Consider the following 6,000-nt stretch of genomic DNA (forward strand, 5'->3'; position numbering starts at 1 on the left):
CACTTATGCATAGTTACTACAGTGAGAAAAAACTGTATCTATGTGTCATTGACACTAGAATGCCTAACCTTTTGTTCCTAAAATAAAGATCATCTATCTGATGTGGTAGGAGTAACTCCAATAGGTCAGGTAGCAGAGCGGATTGGTATGCACATGAGATTTGACTTTTTAATCCAGTAGAGGGCAATGGTAAATGTATACAGGAGCCAATTTGTTCCTTCTGTCATTTTATAGTAGTAATGTCTTTGAAATTTTATTAATCTAACATTCATGGCAGGAGTTCCTGAAGAAATGCTTATATAACAAGTTTTGTTGAAATGTTAAACACTTATGGGACTTGAGTATGTTCTCACAGAGGTGAAAGTCATGTCAGCAAAACAGAGGTGGCAGGATAGCTGCCATTTCTGAACTGACTGGGAAAAACTGGCATGTTGATGTTGTCTCCGTTCTGTTTAGTAGGTGTTGTGAAGTGGTTGTGACCTGCATAATTTTGCCAAGATGCTTTAGAGTTCCGACTTTCCATCTCAAAGGTGGAACAAATGGTCTTTATGTGCACTCAGAAGAAATAATATGTAGTATTTGTATTGCACTCAGTCTTCATGAGCGTTTGGAATTTTATTCAGACATCTACAAGCTAGAGGTAGACATGAAAGAGGAAATGAGAGGCAAGGAGCCACAATCCACTTCAATCAACTTTTAGGAGTGGAAATCTCTTCATACCTATCTGTCTTGAGGTTTTTGTGCCCATCACTAGTATCCAAGTCGAATTCTGTTTGCCCTTCCCTGGCTGGATTTGTTTACATTTTTTGGCTATATAAAATATAGTTCATGGTTGGAAAAGCTCTGTCATATTGCTCTAAAAGTGATCAGACTCTGGATCAGTTCTAATCTTCTTTGGAAATTCATTTCTAAGCCAAATTTCTTTGACCAAAATCATTAGTACTTGGTTTTGTGAGCTGTGTTATCCCAGAGGAGCACTTCTGTCATGTCATGGATGGAGAAATGGCCACATACAGCAGGGTCCTGACCTGCTGAAGACACTGAATACCTTGAAATAGCAATGGCAGTGGATTGTCAGATGGACTCGAGGTCTTGTGCTTGTGAATCACCATGGAAAGATCTTGTCTGAGAGGAAGAAGTATCATTCCCTAGGAAGCTGCAGATGGAAGAAAGCATTAGTGGGCCAAAAAAAGTCAACTGATTGTCCAGGATCAATGATTGAGTTTAATGAACAGAACCACTTCAAGCCAAGTAGGGTTTGATGTCTTAGTTCTTTACAATGTTTCCCTGTTTTGAAGAGGATCATGCTAGTCTTGTCTTGATTCAGCTTGAGCCAGTTGCTCTCCCTTTAGGACTTAATCTTGTGTGGACTTTGTGACATTCTTGTGATTGCATTGTTTGCATCTGTGGAGAATGGCTTTCTTCTGTTTCTATGGCTGGCATATCATGAGCAGTGAAGCTGATTCTACAGATGATCTCATGTAGATATTGAAGAGGAGATAAAATGAGGGGGATGCCTTTGAGACACTGTGGGTGAGGGCTTTTGGGAAAGAGGACCTGTCGCTACACTAACTCTCCTTTTTGTGGTCCTCTCCATTGGAAGAACTCAGTGCCTGTCTGCTTTTGCTCATGGTTCCCTCGATTAGAATAAAATCATTATTACAGGAAAGCAGCATATGGACAGAAATAAATAGGTATTTATTGTCTTTGCTAAATATTTCCCTTCAAGGTCGGATTTTATTTGGCTACTTTTTACTGAAACTGTATTTTCACATTGTCCATCTTTCTTCATTGAAAATTTATTTTTTTACAGGAATCTCTCAAACATAAACAAAACAATGTGTCTTGTAAGACTAAACAAATGCTTCCTATAAGATCGCTACTTTGAGGAAGTGTGCAGCTCTGATATTTCCATGAGTCAGGGTTTCAGAACCTGAAAGGAAACAACATAAGATTTGTGGCAGATGATTGGCTGGAAAAACTACAAAGAGTGCTTCTGCTTGGCAACATAGTTACTGTTAATAATACTTATGCTCTACTTAATTGCTACCCTTTTCTCTCCTTTGACTCGTGTCATTTTACTACTTAACTACAATTACAGAAATAAAAGCAAAGTACATATTTAGCACATTCAGCATTTCTGCAATGGAAAGCTATAACCTGGGTAGTAGGAAAGAACAAATCCTACACTACAGGAATAACAGGCCTGTGTTACGATGAAAGTTAGATTACACAATCATAGTGGTCCATTTTGGCCTTAAAATATATGAACTTTGGGTTTAATAAAATACCTTAAATCTTGCAGTGTTGTATCCAGGAATGTTAAATTTATGCTATTCTCTTGATCGTATAACTTAGTGCTTTTGAGCGAATGTTCAAAAATCATATGTAATAAGAGTTCTCACAGTTGACTATCCTTTTTATCTGTAGGTTTGGATGTTGAGATTAATCCTACAGTACTTCTAGAAACAGCCCAACAGATATCAATCTCTTGTGGGAGGGCTGATGGACTGAACTCTTCATTTGGAAGTCATGAGTGAAATAAGACTGATTTCAGAACATAACTCACGTGGGTGATTTCATTGTGTAACTTTGATATGGATGATATATCCAGCTCAGTAGCGAGTTAGAACTGAAACTCAAGAATGTTATAGTGCTCATACCGTGCCTGACTTTGTTACCAATTTTCTGGAATACTGTAATGCACTCATATGTAGAAATGGAGAAGGGAAGTAGTGTTTTAGAAATGATGCATTATGTAGTACTTTGTGTATGAAATGGGTCATTGTGGAAATAGTAAAGTCAACTACATCTGTAAACAGAGTAGTGATACAATGAGTGCACAAACATTGGATTAAACATTTTCTCAGCAAGTCACTTTTTTCCTTAATCTGTGCTTTAAAAATGACTTATTGTGAGAAATATATACATATAAAATGTCATGGGGTGGGGGAGAAGAATGATTTATTGATCAGTTGTTTCAAGATCAGTAGAGCAGCAAATGATGGAAACTAGGCGAAGCTAATTGCCCGTCCCCAGATATATTTAAGAATTCACAAGATCAGAACCACACTAAAATGTTAAGAAATACTACTGATGGTGTGTCGGGGAGGGGGCGGAGTGGTAATTTAAACAGCGTTGCTTGTTGTTTGGTATGTTAGCCCTTTATTTAAAGTGTGAGACTGGATGATTTAAGGGGATTCATAGTAGATAGACTTTCATCTCTAGCGCACCGATTCAAACCTTATTCAGCTTGGTATCAACCACATTTGGTGGTGGTTCAGTGTGCTGTGTGAAAGGAATGGTGGTCAGCCCTCGTCCATGTGGAGAGAGCGCTACATACAATAGGCTGTTCTGACAGACCCATAAGAGAGTACAAGGGTTGAATGGATATGGAGAACAAACTACCACCTGACCCTTAAGGATGGCCCCACCAGCTGAGGACCGAGGTAAATTATTAAGGCAGCACGGTAAAAACTTTGCTCCTGTGGGTTTTTGTCCTTGCTATAAGAATAGCAGAGGATGCTAGTCTTCGGGGCTGTCGGTCTTGTACCTTTCATGATTTCTAAATTAACTTAATCACATTTTGTAAAATTATACAGATCCTGCACATGGGAACAAAACCAAATATGGTTCAGTTTCTGGAGGGTCTGGAGCCACAGTTACTAGGTCAAAAAAACAGATTAATTCAGGACAGTAGGGACTCTGAACATAACTTCCCAGTTTTTTTGTTTCTGGAATTAGCAGCCATGCTATCCTTTGATCCCATGGTCATGGTTAACAAATAGTGATTCTTCGAGTTTTCAGAAATATAGTTAAGTGTCTTAATCTGCAGGTCAAAGCACCCAGTGTTCTCCAACATCAAGAGCTCCATTATATGATACTTGATATCCTAACCTGTGATCGTTTTCCAGAAAACGCATTTGTCAATTTGTCATTGTATTGAAATAACTTTTTAGGATAGCTTTTATTAGTGGGAAAACAAATACTCTGTTACTGAGATTATATTCAGTCACAATATTAGCGTCTGTTACTACTTACTGTGTGCCTACAATTGTCTGTTTTTGCATTACTCTGTCTGATACTAATCTCCCTCAAGTTTCATGTGTCAACATGGGGGCTTCTCTCCTAGCTGCTGCACCAAGATTAATAGACTATTCATCCTGGCCACGTTCCCTTGGAAGTTTTGTTTCCTGTGTGACAACTAAGGGTGAACAGATCAAGACTTGAAATCAGCTGCTGTGTAACATTGTTCTGAGGCTACACAAGAGGATTAAAAATCCTACAAACAGCGCAGGCAGGACATAGTCTCTAGGGCCATATTTGTATTAGATAACTGCTTATATATCATGCTGAGATATAGGACCTATGACAACTGTCTGATTACTGTTCCCATGTGGTTGGCTGATTTACTATTACCAAGTGCAAAAAACCCCAGAAGTAAATGGTGTAACTTTGGTTATAACTACGTCGTGCTAACAAAAGAATTTGCATTTTTGCACTTCATATATTAAGTGATTTTTCTCATGTAAAAGCAACTTCATAGTTAAGGCTGCAACTATGCCACATTAGAAGAAAAATCCCTTTGATGTAAAGAGATCATTGGATGGGTGTGAGGTAGGTACGTTTAATTAACTTTTATGATTCGACGGTGGGGTCATGGGGTTTTTTCTTCCTCACTCTGGCCCAGTATTGTCCACTAGACTATATAAAAGATGATTCTCTGTTAACTGCCTTTTCCTAATTAGATATTTCATCATGATGATGATGATGGATACAGCAATTTGTTGTACACTCTTCCCCATCCCATTCAAATGCCTGAGTGAGAGAGATCTGGCCAGAAGTCTGAAACAGGGAAATAGACATTTTTAAGGGGTTTTCAGATATGGTTGGCATTTTACAAGTAGCAGCAAAGTACTTACCACAATAGCAAGGAATGGGGAGAGAGCCAAAACTTTTTTAAAAGTATTTTAAAAGGTGATAGTTTTTAGACTTAGTCCTGACCCTAAAGCAAAAATAGAAAGATCTACAATAAAAAAAACACAACCCTAAACATAGCTATTGATGATGTGCTGTATTGCTAACTGCAGGATAAACAGGCAAATCTCCTAGATGTTACAAATGAAAACAAAATGGCGTTATAGAATCCTGAAGGGACCTTAAGACTCTTCTTCTTCCCCACCCACCCCCGTGCCAGTTCTCAGGCTAATGAAGGATTGGAGGTCTCACTCTGATCTCATTTACTATTGTAAGTTGGGGATAAACCAGTAGAAGCCAATAGCTGACACTGGTGTGAGATTTGAATGGTCTCTGGTGAATTGTTGATTACGGCATTTGATCTCTTAAACCAGTGATATTCAGACTGAGGCTCTTGAGCTGCAAGTAGCTCTTTAATGTGTGTCTTTGCAGCACATGATATTAAACACGGTGTGATTTAATTATTAACCAATCAGGAGGCTTTTACTATGTTGTTAACTGATTGTAGTTCATATAATAATACTTGGTCAGTTATTTTGCTGTGAGAATGTGTGTGTATATGTGACTAAATATTTCCCTTTCATATTGTTGAAATACAAAAATATAGTACTACGGTAAATAAAACAATGAATTCACACTATTGTGGCTCTCTTGGGTAATGTTGATCGCTAATTTGGCTCCTGAACCACTGAGGTCTGAGTATCGCTGTCTTAAAGGGAAGGAAGATGATTGGTGCTTAATACGGACCCCCTTCCTCTATCTTCCATTCCATTTCCTCATGGAAAGCTCCCCATGTGCTGTATGACACTCTAGCTGCAACACCGTGATATTTACCAACATGAAGGGAAGTAGCAGAGGTGGTGGAAGTAGAAATCCTGGAATGAAGGGAGAGGCATGTCACCCAGGCTCAAATTCTAGGAGAGCTCTCTGGGGGGAAGGGGAAAACCAAGATATCAAACGCATTGTTCAAAAGGAGTCTGGGGGTCATCATAGATCACAAGCTAAATATGAGTGAACAGTGTA

The 6,000-nt window shown here is 38.7% G+C and overlaps 1 protein-coding gene across 2 annotated transcripts in view; it reads left to right on the forward strand.

The window, feature by feature from the left end:
• The window catches only part of RASA3 (RAS p21 protein activator 3), a 282,307-nt gene that overhangs the window by 79,869 nt on the left and 196,438 nt on the right, over positions 1-6,000 (forward strand). The gene's annotated exons all lie outside the window — the stretch shown is intronic.

The sequence above is a fragment of the Chelonoidis abingdonii genome, chromosome 1, assembly GCF_003597395.2.
Source record: "Chelonoidis abingdonii isolate Lonesome George chromosome 1, CheloAbing_2.0, whole genome shotgun sequence".
Lineage (NCBI taxonomy): Eukaryota > Metazoa > Chordata > Testudines > Testudinidae > Chelonoidis > Chelonoidis abingdonii.